This window comes from Lygodium microphyllum, chromosome 26, assembly GCF_053477565.2.
Source record: "Lygodium microphyllum isolate KBCC chromosome 26, Lygodium_microphyllum_v1.1.10, whole genome shotgun sequence".
NCBI classification, from domain to species: domain Eukaryota; kingdom Viridiplantae; phylum Streptophyta; class Polypodiopsida; order Schizaeales; family Lygodiaceae; genus Lygodium; species Lygodium microphyllum.
Genome location: NC_141160.1, coordinates 55,456,078 through 55,470,483, shown reverse-complemented (window position 1 = coordinate 55,470,483; position 14,406 = coordinate 55,456,078). Strand labels below are relative to the sequence as shown.

At 41.8% G+C, this 14,406-nt stretch overlaps 2 pseudogenes; both read right to left on the bottom strand.

The window, feature by feature from the left end:
- Window positions 1–335: 335 nt before the first annotated feature.
- LOC148013295 (uncharacterized) lies at window positions 336–836 on the bottom strand (annotated as a pseudogene).
- Window positions 837–9,121: 8,285 nt separating this feature from the next.
- LOC148013294 (uncharacterized) lies at window positions 9,122–9,625 on the bottom strand (annotated as a pseudogene).
- Between the last annotated feature and the right edge of the window lie 4,781 nt (window positions 9,626–14,406).

Sequence of the window (14,406 nt, the reverse complement as noted above, 5' to 3'; positions counted from 1 at the left end):
AGAGCTTGGTTATCAGGGCACCAAATAAATCAATTAGATTCTGGATTTAGTCATATCCAGCTTGTTAAAACTCCAGGACCAACAGATAAGTCTTCTGATAAGTACAATCATTAGCTTCAGACATATATACAGCTCAGGTCAGCAGCTGAGACCTATTAGAGAGAGAGATGCTGTCTATAATAGCTTTTAGGGTATATTCTTGAATTTACTGCATCAAAATTCCATATTGAGCAAGGAAGACTTGCCATACATTATCAACTGCATCATTTCTGTCTTATGGAGTGCAATATAATGAAGTTCTGTAGGCAGCCTGCTAACTCCTCCTCTTCTCCACCTCAAAGTTGGGCAAACTCAACCTTTGTCTGCTCCCAAAATGTGTACACAAGAGGTGGTTTACCAACGGACGGATCACAAACTAAAGGTAGAACAAAGGAGACACCAGTGAAAACAGTATGCTGCCTCCCATTTAAAGATGAAAGCATCTGAAAGGCATCCTCTTCATCTTTTGGCTTCTCTAACACAATTCCATCGAGTTCAACCACGGTATCAGCTCCTATGACAATGTCCACTTTGGCATCATCCCTGTGGATCTGCTGAGAGACTTCAATCGCTTTATGCAAAGCAGTTTTTGCAGCATAATTCTCTGCTGATGGAAAGGAGGACTTTTCAAGGTTTTCATCAAATGTCGATGGGATCACTTCTACATTCAGTCCAAGGCTACGCAACAGCTCGGACCTGCGAGGGGAGGCGGATGCAAGCACGATCCGTTTGGTGGCGAGAAGAGGCAGATGCTGTATCAACATCCCTCTCCCTCTCCCTCTAACGAGGACCAGGAAAAATCGTCATGTCCCTCTTTGTAGCCGCAGCAGTGTCAACGCGTCGATGCTTCATCCCGCCTTTCGTCACCTTCCTCATCCTTTGCTCTGCAACCTCCTCATCTTCTTCACCTTCTGTGTGACATCGTCTTCAGTTTCACAACAACCTTTTTCGATGATCTCTCCTCGTCTCCTTCTACTATGTCCTTAATCTCCACTTCTTCCTCATGACCACAGGCGGCCTGTTCTGGTCTCGCCGTCTTCAACATGCCTCATCTCGGAAAAGCCCAGCGGCTTCCACAGGTTGCTGACTTTGTGTTGCTGCATTCATCTTGAGACGGAGATCAAAAAGCTTCTTCTGCATAGGGGTAAGGTTAGCATAGGCTTCAGGATCAGCCGTGGCATCAAAGTAGACCAAAATCCGGCAGAATTTTGGCAGAATTTGGCCTATAAACTGGCTCTGAAAACCCAAAATAAACGTGCTGTAAAGCAATCAAGCCGCATGCATATAGCACTACTGAACTCTCGGAAAAATCTGGCAGAGTTTCCCCTGTAAAACGGCTCGAAAACCAGAAAAACCAAATCCAAAATAGCTCAAAAGCTAATCTCCCACTGCACTGCTAAACTGTCTGCGAGATCACAAGAGAACTGATCTGTCTCTGAAAGTGGTCAAACCACTACGCATAAGCCACAACAATGCCTCAACGGCATAAGCAAGCACAAGATGCAATCCACAGACTATCCACAGTCCAATACATCCTATGTTGATGCCGAATGGAGTGCTCGAGGGACTTCAGCCTGTATCACCGAAAGGATCCCGGACATGGGCATTCCCCCAAATTAGTCTTTTCTTTTCCCTGCTTTTCTGCCAGCCCGCCATTGATAGCATTTCAAAAATACCTCTCTTTTCTTAGCTTTTTCCCTCATTCCGTCACAAGTTTATTTACACCAATCATGGATTGTATGTGGACCTTGACATTAGAATCCACAAGGCATCCTCTTGCTAGCATTTCCTTTAGAACTTCTTGTACCTTATCTTTAAGACAGGCCACACCATAGGCCTCTAACATCAGATTGTATGTGAGTGAATTTGCACCAATACCACCAGTTTGCTTCATTTCTTGATAAACACGTTCTGCCTTTTCCATCTGTCCACTGTTTATGTAAGCCTTTATAAGCATATTAAAAGTAGCATGTGCAGGCCGCACATTCGCAGCCTTTGCCCTGTCGAACAAAGACTCCACTTCTTTATAGCACTTCAATTGCAAATACATATTCATGGCACTGACAAAACATGGTTGGAGTGGTTTGAGGTCAGTCTTCTCAACTTCAGATAGTAACTCCAGAACATGATCAGTGTGCAATGCATTAAGGGAATATATACATTGGATGCGAATTATTAAAATGCTAACACAAATGCACAACAAAAGAAATGGAGGTGTATACGACTCGGATGCGCAGCAACACGACATCCACCCCCTCTAAACCTGCGCATCCTCCGGATGTGCCAACTATCCAGGATCATTCAACTCCACAAACAGGTCAAGTCCATCTTCTGATTCTAGTAGACCTGTTTCTCCATCGGCTTCATCATCTATGTCTTCTGTCTCTTCTGCTTGTCTTTCTCCTATCTGCTCTTCTTCTGTCAATGCTTCAAGTGCATATTCTTCATCTTCTCTTCTCTTGAAAATCTTGACTCGTTTTCCAGCAATAGGCACCCTCAATGTTGTTCCATCTAACTCAGCCAGCTCATAGGTACCATTGTCAAAAACCTGCTTCACTTCATATGGTCCAAACCATCTTTGAACCATTTTTCTCATACTACTATGCTGATTTTCTAGACTACTGTCGTAGACTAGAACCCAATCTCCTTCTTTTATGGCTCTAGGCCTCAAGCGATGCCTTAAATCAAACCTGTCCTTATTTCTGAGACGGGCTGCCTTCAAACGGTCAACGGCTAGCTGCACATCTTCTGTCCTTCTCTCTAGTTGACGAATCCGAAGGGCTAACAGCTCTTCCCTTGATAATTTCTCATGCCACGGAAGAACACTCCAAGTGAGAGCACAAATTTCAGTAGGCATGACAGGTTTTTGCCCATACATCAACTCCGCAGGCATGTATCCAGTAGTCACACTATGTGTAGAGCGATCAGCCCACAATGCAAAAGGAAGTAATCTCGGCCAATCTCCAATCCGACCTCTACAAGCTTTTGCCAATGCTTTAACTATCGGCGGATGTCCTCTTTCACTTTTGCCATTTCCCTCTGGATTATAGGCAGTAGTAAGAGCCAATTTAATTCCAAGCCGTGAGAAGAATTCTCTAGCTTCATCAACATCTAGCTCTCCACGATCAGCTGTAATCTTGCCTATACACCCATACCTGCAAAATATTTCTTCCAACAAGAATTTACATACTGTAGTGGTAGTCTTTGTCCGCAACGGTCTACCTTCAATATAGTTTGTAAGATCCTCCCTAGCCAAGACAAGATATCTCATCTGCCAAAGTCCCACTGGCAAAGTAACCAAGTCTACCACCCACTTGTAATGCATACATAGTGGATATGTCGGATGCAGCTCATCACGATGTCGCACTAAAGAGTAAAGCTGGCAATCCCTGCAAGTCTCCACAAAGTGGGAAACATCTCTATACATGCCTTTCCACCAGTATCTTTCTTTGATTTTCTCATAGGTAGCCCACACACCTCTATGTCCAGCCCATGAGCTCTCATGAAACTCTCGCATAATCTGTATTTGCATCGCTACATCACAAACTACTCTCAAGGGCAAGCCTCCTCTCTTTCTTGGATGCTTCCAAAGAAAACCATCTTTCAAGAAATACCCATAAGCTTTCCTTCTGATTTTCTTGAATTCATCATCTGTCCAATCAGCTCTTCGAGTCAATGAACTTAGATACTGTCCAATTTGCAGCCATTCATCAACATAAAGTTCTTCAATAAAAGCTTCAACAGTAGATACATGACAATCATGAATAAGGACAGAAGCAGCAAACTCTATCTCATCATCTTCTGCAAGCATTGACTCCTCATCCTCATATCTCGCTCTAGAAAGCATGTCTGCAACTGGGTTATCTTTCCCTGCTATGTGTCGAAATTCTGGATTCAATGATTTGATATAGGCAATCCATCGAAGCATCGCTATATCTGGAGTCGAGCAACTAGTAATCATGCCAAGCAAAGGCAAACAATCTGTTTCCACAATAACTGAAGCTCCAATAAAATATCCTTTGTCACACTTTAGTGCAGTGACTACTCCCCACAATTCTCTTTTAATCTGCGGATATCTCCTTTGTCGCTCATTAAGAACTTTAGCTCCAAAGCGGATTGCATACCTATTTCCATCAGCATCATCCTGTCCCACAGCCCAACCTATGCCAATAGGGCTAGTATCAACTGTCAACATGATCGGCCGTCCATACTGATAATCCGCCTTGCGTAGAGTAGGAGCTGATTGCAACAGCTTCTTGAGCTTACGCATGGCTTTTGAATGCTTCTCATCCCAATGAAATTTCTGCCCCTTTCGAAGCAGCTGATAGAGAACATCTGCAATATGAGCAAAATGAGGAATCCAAATCATGTAAAATACACAAGCTCCCACAAAGCTCTGCACCTCTGAAGTAGTCGAGCAATACTCTGCAATCCTGTTTATGGCATCCACCTTTGCAGGAGAAGGCTTTCTGCCATAATATCCAACCATATGCCCAACTATGATGACTTCATTAACAGCAAAGACAGATTTCAGCCCTGAAAGTGTCAAATTTACCTCCTCTAATCGTGTCAAAATTTGCTCACAAGCAATCAAGTGATCAGCCACAAACTGTCTACATCCACGCAAATCAAGACTTTCATTCTTTTCTTCTTCTGCACAACCCTTAATAGGCACATCATCTAGAAAAGGCATGGTATACTACGGAATATAGTCTCGAAGAACTCTATGCATAGCATTCATCATATGAGCAACTGAGTTTGTAGCACCTTGTGGCAAGGTACACATCCTTACAAGACCAATAGGTGTCCGCATAGTAGTAATATCCCTGCTTTCCAAGGCAAGCTGAAACTGATCATAACCTGAATACAAGTCACCTAGTGAATAGATGGCTCGTCCTGCAAAAGCCTCAGCAAATTCATCCACAACTGGACCTGTACCCACATTCCTGATTGTCACTTTGTTCACGGGCTGCATATCCTGAATAAATCTCAAAGTACCATTCTTCTTTGGTACAGTAAACCACCTGTTAGAATAAGGTGCAGAAGAGGGTTCCAAAATCCCCATTTTAATCTTCTCATTCAGCAACTCTATCAGCTTTGGCAAGTGCGCTTTAGGCACAGGTATAGGACGTATATTCCATGGTACATGAGGAACAGTGAAGATGACCATAGGTGCAACCAATTCGGGACTAATGCAGCCAATTTCATGTGGAAAGAAAGCCAATGCCTTACCATGACGTCCAAGCATCTCTCTAAAACATTCTTTTTCCACTGGAAGCAAAAAATCATCATTTCCAATCTTCAATTCTGCAAGAGTTTCAGCTGTAAACTTATGTCCAATATTTGCAGGATCCCTCAACATAGGCTGCTTCATAGCTTTTTCAATCTGTTCATCACTATCAGAAGGAAGCGGCCCTGCAACCGGCTTAACCTTCTTATCAACTGTTTTATATTTTGTGTCAACCTTGGCATCATTCAAGCACTCTTTCCTTTGCTGCAATTTCTGCAAATTTTCAGCATCTTTCAACTCTGTTGGCTGAAAAATTTCAGCCTTTAGCTCTATGGACTGCATGGGTGCAGTCTGAAACTCTGTATGCAGAATTTTTTCTGCATTCAACTCTGTTGGCTGAATGAATTCAGCCCTCGGCTCTATGGACTGCATAGATGCATCCTGAAACTCTGTATGCAGAAATTTTTCTGCATTCAACTCTGTTGGCTGAATGGATTCATCCCTCTGCAATTCTATTAGCTGATCAAGATCAGCCTTAAATTCAGTTTGCTGAGTTTTCTCAGCCTCTAACTCTGTTTGCAGCATAAAACCAGAAATTTCCTGAAACATATCCAAGGTTTGCACGGGTATGATCTTTGAACCCTTGCATACATCAGTTTTCAGCATTGCTTTCATCTCAAACAATGTATCTGCATAAGACATCCCTTCATACAATCCATCCACATGCTCTTCTGCTTGCAAGATACCTGCATTCTTCAACTCTTTCTCCTTACGACCAATGTACTGCCTGGCAGCTCTAGGAAAATCTGAAATTTTCTGATAACTTACTGAACTATCTGAAGTAAACCCAACAAAGTTATTGGAGAAAGACTGGCTGCCAGGAGGCGAGATCTCCTCTTTTCTCCGCTCCGTACCACTGGCGTCTCGCAAGACAGCGGTACCTAATGAAAATCCAACTCCTTCGCAGGTAGTGGTGCCTCACGCAAGGAGTCCCTGTTTCTCGGATGATTTACCCCAACAGTCATAAACTGAACAGCTCGCATACCATCTTTACTGCGTATCCGCGCATAAGCTGACCCATCATCCATCACTTTTGTTTCCATTCTTGCTTCTGTAATGAAAGGTTGTCCAAGAATAATCGGATAGGAGCATGAATCCTGAACAAAGCAATGATAATCCTCTTCAACATTACCAATAGAAATTCTAATACTCAGACAAGCAGCATACATATCACCAGAAGTATTGTTGGCGGCTCTCATGCGCCAGCCATGCTCTGCATCCATAGGCCACTTGCCACTCTCATAAACACCTCGAGCAATAAGATTAATCTCAGAGCCATGATCAACTAAAGCAATCAAGGGAATTTGTTTCTCTCCAATCCTTACCACTGTCTCAGTGGTTGCTCTAGCCCAATGACTTCGTGAAAAATGGCTGCGAGGAATGAGAATAGGGGTCTCATCATCTTCATACTGCATAGGCTGCACTATTTTCTCCAATTGCGGATTAACAGAAGCATTCTCAACCATCACTGCATCATCATGCTCTTCCCCAAGAGTTCCATGCCACAATCCCTGTAAAGCAGGTCCTTCCATCGCATGCCGTTTCCTCTGCAAAAGATCCTGCATCTGATCCTGTATTTCTCTTCTAGCAATCCCAAGAGCCTCTCCAACAGTAAAAGTGACTTCACTATTCAAAATTCTTTCATGAAAAATCTTACTCATATCCGTTTGCATATCAAGATCTGACAAGAGCTTGAATCCTGGCTCTTTTCTTGGTTGCCTCTTTTCCTTCTGCTTGTCTCCCATTGGTTGATCAGAACCTGTTTGAGTTGGAGAATTTGACATAGGTGGAGCTGTAACAGGTGGTGAAACAAAGTCACCCCCTCTAGTCTTTTTGGAGGAGCTAGGACCCTCCTCATCTCTTCTTCTCTTTTCCTCAACCATGGCATCTAAACCCTGCGTTTTAGCCATATAAGCAAAAATAGAATACCTGTCAACAGGAGAATCCCAACCTGTTTCCCCTCGGATGCTAGAGCCCACACAAGTCATAGTAGAAGTTTGAACTTTCCCTCTTCTCGCTATCTCCAAGGCAGAAGACCATAAAGCAGAGTCTCCATCAGATTTCTGCTCAAGCTGGACTCCAAAAGCTGAAGCATCTCCTCTAACACTCACATAAGCTGATCGCGCAGCCATATCATCAACAAGCTTCTTCATACCTCCCTTACCAAAGTTTGTGTCAAGAGGAGCGCCAGTCTCTGTCAGCCATATCTTCCCATCTTGTCCCCAGAACACTACATTCTTCTTACGTGCTTCCTGAAAAGCATCACAATCTCTGCAGTGTTGGTGCTCTGTACTATCACACCAAATACATCGTCGCCCTTTTCTTTGACCAGCTGGAAAAGCAGTCACTGGAGCAGGTGCTACAGCAGGTACTAACATAAGTTGCTCCTTTAATTTACCAACTTCAGCTTTGACTGCTTCAATTGTCAAATCCGCCAAGCCTTTAATAACATCATCTACAGATAAGGGCACTGGAGCAGGAGGAACTGGTGGATTCATAACAGGAGGAGTAGGCTTAGGCAAAGAAGTAGCAGGGGTAGAAGAAGAAGTCTCCAAAGATTTCTCAGGAACTGATCCTGTATTTCGATGCAATCTGACTCTCCTGCGCTGCTTCTTGACAAGAGCATTCACAGCATCAATGACATGTCTCCACTCAGTCTTTAAACCTGAATCAGTAGCTTGATCTTCCAAAAGATCATCCAACTTTTCCTGTAAATCAGCATCTGCAGCTTGCAAAAATAACTCCACTTTCTGCATCTCCAAAGCTTGCTGTTCAGTCCCATCCAACTGATCATAACGGCTTTCAAACTCTCGCAGAAGAGCGGTAACAGAAAGTCCCTTATTAGGCATAGAAATCCATGCTAAAAAATTCCTGCGATTCATAAGACCTGTATCTTCCAGGAAATATTCATCTTTTAATGCCTTTTTAAATTCAGCCCAACCTGCATGTGCCTCTTGAATTTCTGCAATTCGACCTTCAAGAGCGCGCACCACGATCCGCAAGAAGTAGCGGCTCCAAACATCTTGAGAAACCCCAAAAAACTTCATCTTTTCTTCATACAAATGCAGGTAAGTTGACACTTGCTGGCCATTAAACTGCTTCATCTCCTGTTGGACAGCTTTCAAGGCATCCATAACATCACTGTCTCGTTTTGCATGAACTTGCTGCTGCATATACATGGTAAATGACTGAAACAGGTTCTTCATGACATTATCATCTGTCATCTCTTCTTGCGAGTCTCCCATCTTGCTGATGACGCAGCACTTTCACGTCGGGTTCACCAGAAATGTCGTAGAGTTCTCGCAAGGGCTGCAGAACACGGGGTTCAAGGGACAACAAGGAAAGAGGCTAACAAGAAGATCTCAATATTTGATCCCAAAGTTCACTATTTAGCAAGAGAAGAATCAAAATAAATGTCAAAGTATGACAATCTGTCCTCAGCTTTACAATAATCATAAGAGCTTGGTTTTCAGGGCACCAAATAAATCAATTAGATTCTGGATTTAGTCATATCCAGCTTGTTAAAACTCCAGGACCAACAGATAAGTCTTCTGATAAGTACAATCATTAGCTTCAGACATATATACAGCTCAGGTCAGCAGCTGAGACCTATTAGAGAGAGAGATGCTGTCTATAATAGCTTTTAGGGTATATTCTTGAATTTACTGCATCAAAATTCCATATTGAGCAAGGAAGACTTGCCATACATTATCAACTGCATCATTTCTGTCTTATGGAGTGCAATATAATGAAGTTCTGTAGGCAGCCTGCTAACTCCTCCTCTTCTCCACCTCAAAGTTGGGCAAACTCAACCTTTGTCTGCTCCCAAAATGTGTACACAAGAGGTGGTTTACCAACGGACGGATCACAAACTAAAGGTAGAACAAAGGAGACACCAGTGAAAATAGTATGCTGCCTCCCATTTAAAGATGAAAGCATCTGAAAGGCATCCTCTTCATCTTTTGGCTTCTCTAACACAATTCCATCGAGTTCAACCACGGTATCAGCTCCTATGACAATGTCCACTTTGGCATCATCCCTGTGGATCTGCTGAGAGACTTCAATCGCTTTATGCAAAGCAGTTTTTGCAGCATAATCCTCTGCTGATGGAAAGGAGGACTTTTCAAGGTTTTCATCAAATGTCGATGGGATCACTTCTACATTCAGTCCAAGGCTACGCAACAGCTCGGACCTGCGAGGGGAGGCGGATGCAAGCACGATCCGTTTGGTGGCGAGAAGAGGCAGATGCTGTATCAACATCCCTCTCCCTCTCCCTCTAACGAGGACCAGGAAAAATCGTCATGTCCCTCTTTGTAGCCGCAGCAGTGTCAACGCGTCGATGCTTCATCCCGCCTTTCGTCACCTTCCTCATCCTTTGCTCTGCAACCTCCTCATCTTCTTCACCTTCTGTGTGACATCGTCTTCAGCTTCACAACAACCTTTTTCGATGATCTCTCCTCGTCTCCTTCTACTATGTCCTTAATCTCCACTTCTTCCTCATGACCACAGGCGGCCTGTTTTGGTCTCGCCGTCTTCAACATGCCTCATCTCGGAAAAGCCCAGCGGCTTCCACAGGTTGCTGACTTTGTGTTGCTGCATTCATCTTGAGACGGAGATCAAAAAGCTTCTTCTGCATAGGGGTAAGGTTAGCATAGGCTTCAGGATCAGCCGTGGCATCAAAGTAGACCAAAATCCGGCAGAATTTTGGCAGAATTTGGCCTATAAACTGGCTCTAAAAACCCAAAATAAACGTGCTGTAAAGCAATCAAGCCGCATGCATATAGCACTACTGAACTCTCGGAAAAATCTGGCAGAGTTTCCCCTGTAAAACGGCTCGAAAACCAGAAAAACCAAATCCAAAATAGCTCAAAAGCTAATCTCCCACTGCACTGCTAAACTGTCTGCGAGATCACAAGAGAACTGATCTGTCTCTGAAAGTGGTCAAACCACTACGCATAAGCCACAACAATGCCTCAACGGCATAAGCAAGCATAAGATGCAATCCACAGACTATCCACAGTCCAATACATCCTATGTTGATGCCGAATGGAGTGCTCGAGGGACTTCAGCCTGTATCACCGAAAGGATCCCGGACATGGGCATTCCCCCAAATTAGTCTTTTCTTTTCCCTGCTTTTCTGCCAGCCCGCCATTGATAGCATTTCAAAAATACCTCTCTTTTCTTAGCTTTTTCCCTCATTCCGTCACAAGTTTATTTACACCAATCATGGATTGTATGTGGACCTTGACATTAGAATCCACAAGGCATCCTCTTGCTAGCATTTCCTTTAGAACTTCTTGTACCTTATCTTTAAGACAGGCCACACCATAGGCCTCTAACATCAGATTGTATGTGAGTGAATTTGCACCAATACCACCAGTTTGCTTCATTTCTTGATAAACACGTTCTGCCTTTTCCATCTGTCCACTGTTTATGTAAGCCTTTATAAGCATATTAAAAGTAGCATGTGCAGGCCGCACATTCGCAGCCTTTGCCCTGTCGAACAAAGACTCCACTTCTTTATAGCACTTCAATTGCAAATACATATTCATGGCACTGACAAAACATGGTTGGAGTGGTTTGAGGTCAGTCTTCTCAACTTCAGATAGTAACTCCAGAACATGATCAGTGTGCAATGCATTAAGGGAATATATACATTGGATGCGAATTATTAAAATGCTAACACAAATGCACAACAAAAGAAATGGAGGTGTATACGACTCGGATGCGCAGCAACATGACATCGTGTCTCTCTTCTCCTCTCTCTTTCTCCGTTCCTCGTCTCCCTTGCGCACTGTTCAACATGGTATCAGAGCGAGGTTTCAGAATTATGCAAAGATAAGTTTTTCTTGTTTGTTCATTCTTAGATCTTACTTTCATGTATATGGTTTCATATTTATGTTTCTCATATATATTGCTTTTATATCATATATATGTTAATAAATCTTTATGGCTATACTTTGTTGCAAGTTTTGACTTGAGTTATGGCTTTGAAGATGTGATGTAATCATGGTAATTACAATTTGGTTATGGCTTTATATTTCCGTTTGAGATTGGTCTGTGTGTGCCGTTGTCTGGTGCTTTGATGCTGGGCTCGGGTATACGTTTTTTGATCTGTTGTGCCTGCCTCTCACACGGAGAGCAACGATTGTTGCTGGACTCTCCTCCAAACTCGCCGGTCTGCATCCTCTTTATCACAAGATGGCAGGGTATTGATAGTCTGACGGGGGGTCATCAGGGATCGCACAAAACACCTAACAGTGGGGGCAGGAGGATGTGTTGAGTGAACATCTGCACGTGCCCGAAGTAGAGTATGCCGAGGAAGAGAAGGATGAAGAGGGGCCAGAATCGATGGATGGTCTCTATCAACGAGATGTGAGGGGAAGCCCGCCATGCCGTGCCTCTAGTGCTTGGGTGTGGCCGTGGCTACCGACTCGGAAGAGATATAGCCAGATGCACAAGGAGATTAATGTTGCAGAAGCTCTGGATATGGCGTCCTCCTGATCCCTGATGAGGCTACTGCACTTGTGTGATCAAGAGGGTGGGTGGCATGGCCCTTCGGTTTGGTGAGTAAAGGAATCGTGCAGCCACAGTTACACAGAAGAGTTTGGTAAGCTGCGATCATCATGACATTTGGGGAGGTGTGCTGTCATCGTAGACCCAACTGCACCCAGGAGCTCATGAGAGCTCACCATGACATTTGGGGAGGTCTGCTGTCATCATAGACCCAACCACACCCAGGAGCTCATGAGAGCTCACCATACTAAACAAGGCTTGTCGATACTGAGATTTGAATGGAATTGAGAGAGAGAGAGAGAGAGAGAGAGATAGAGAGAGAAGGGTTTTCCATAGCAGACAAACGACTGAGAGAGAGAGAGAGCGCCCCATACAGAGAGAGTGAGAGAAAGAAAAGAGGACTCGAGAGTCGAAACACAAGCCATCCTCTCCCCTTTCTCTCTTCTCTCTCTCCCTCTTTCTTTTCTTCGCTTTCTGCTCTCCTGTTTTCACGCGACTGAAATAGCACCCCTTTGTTTTAATAGCAAAGGTCGTCACACGAAAAACATTGGATTAGTTTTCCTTTCTTTTGTCCTTGAAATACTTTGTATCATGACATACTTTACGTTGGTTGCCCCAAGTAGTGTTGATTGTGTGACTATCATGACAATTTTCAACAAAAAGCTTTACTAAAATTGGATTTTCAAAAGGCTACAATCTATTATTATTTTGAGTCTTATCATGATCGTAGAAGAATTACATTTTGTGGATGCTTTAACTCTCGACTTGTGTTTATCAAAGCTTCAAAGCTTTAGAAAGTCTTGTTCGTTTAATTGATGAGATTTGGTGTTTGAAATTTATAAATCTGCACGAGAGTTTGCCTTAGCTATGATTATGAAATTTTGTGCAAGTTTTGATGAAACATATATCTATGTTTCACAAATTTTTGAGCTTCTCATTGTTTGTCTTGATATATTCTTGTCTTTATGGTGGATATATAACCTTGTCTCATTGTTTGTCTCCATATATTATTGTTTCTATAATTTCATATTGCAAGGTAAGCTAGTACTTTTATCATCATTATTTCGTCTTGTAAGGCAAGCCTATCATTAATTTTCTATCATTTCTATATTTTTAATATGATTTTTTTCTTTACCTCATGGTTTGATATTTCAAGTTGGTATTTCCAATATTTCCAGCTGATGATTTTCTAGTTTATGTCTGTTAGCTATATATATATATATATATATATATATATATATAGCTAACAATGTCTTCGTACTATAGCTAATGAGTTCATTTAACTCTTTTAGGATATTTTAGTAATCCTATTTTGTCCTAGTAAGCTTATTTTATCATATTAATATTTCATTTATTTCAACTAAGGAAATAATGATCTAGCTAACATTTTCATCTTGATATTTTATTTGTTACATATTTTGTTGATCATATTCTAATTTGTTTAGTTTATATTCTCGCTAATGATTCTCCAACAATTGTTTCATATTGATATATTATTCTAGATGATGATGTTCCAACAGATGTTTCATTTTGATATTTCATTTCATTTATATTCCAATTGATCATATTTTGTTCATGTTTTGTCTTATTTTATGTTTCAGCTAATGGGCTAATGATATTCTAGTTGATGATCTATTTTCTAGCAAATGTTTTGTCTTTATATTATGTTTCCAACTGATGATCTTTGGTTGATGTTGCAGCTGATGAGCTCTTGATATTCCAGCTAATGATATGACATTTCTGTTATTCCAGCTTATAGTTGATGCGCTGATGATATTTTAATGATCGTAATATTCATCTCGTTATATTCCAGGTGATGATTGTCGGTATTTTGTTCATCATTTGATTATTCTAAATGTTTATTTCTTCCAGCTGATTTTTGGCTCTTCATGCTAAGTTTCATATCATTTCATCTATATTACAGCTAATGGATTGAAATTATTCCACGCTTTGTTTATAAGAAATGTTTTGAGCTGATGGGATGATATTTAATTTCATTCTTATTCCAGCTGTTGAAATGTTCCAGCTGATATTTCATTATTATTCCAGCTATTGAGTTGTTCCAGCTGATGTTTCATTCCTTATTATTCCAGCTGTTGAGTTGTTCCAACTGATGTTTCGTTCTTTATTGTAGCTGGTTGTTGAGTTGTTCCAAACCATGTTTTGTTCTTTATTCTTCTTTATTCTAGCTCTTGAGTTGTTCTAGCTAATGCTTCATTCTTTTCGTTTTCTATTCTAATGTTTGTTTATTCTAGCTTATGATACAGGAGCTGATGTTTCATTGTTTCCAGCTGTTCTTCATCTATTCCAGCTAATGTTTCATTGTTCCCAGTTGTGTTTTGTTCTTTCCTGTTGATGTTTCATTGTTTCTAGCTGTTGTTTGTCTATTTTTAGCTAATTCGTCTGTTAAAGCTTATGTTTATTCTACTTGATATTTTATCTATTCTAGCTAAGGAGCTGATGTTGCAGCTAATGTTTTCGTCTTGATAATGCTCATCTCGTCCATTCTTCTTTCCATTTGCTGGTGGTATGCCAGCTGCTATTTCGTATATTCTAGCTGA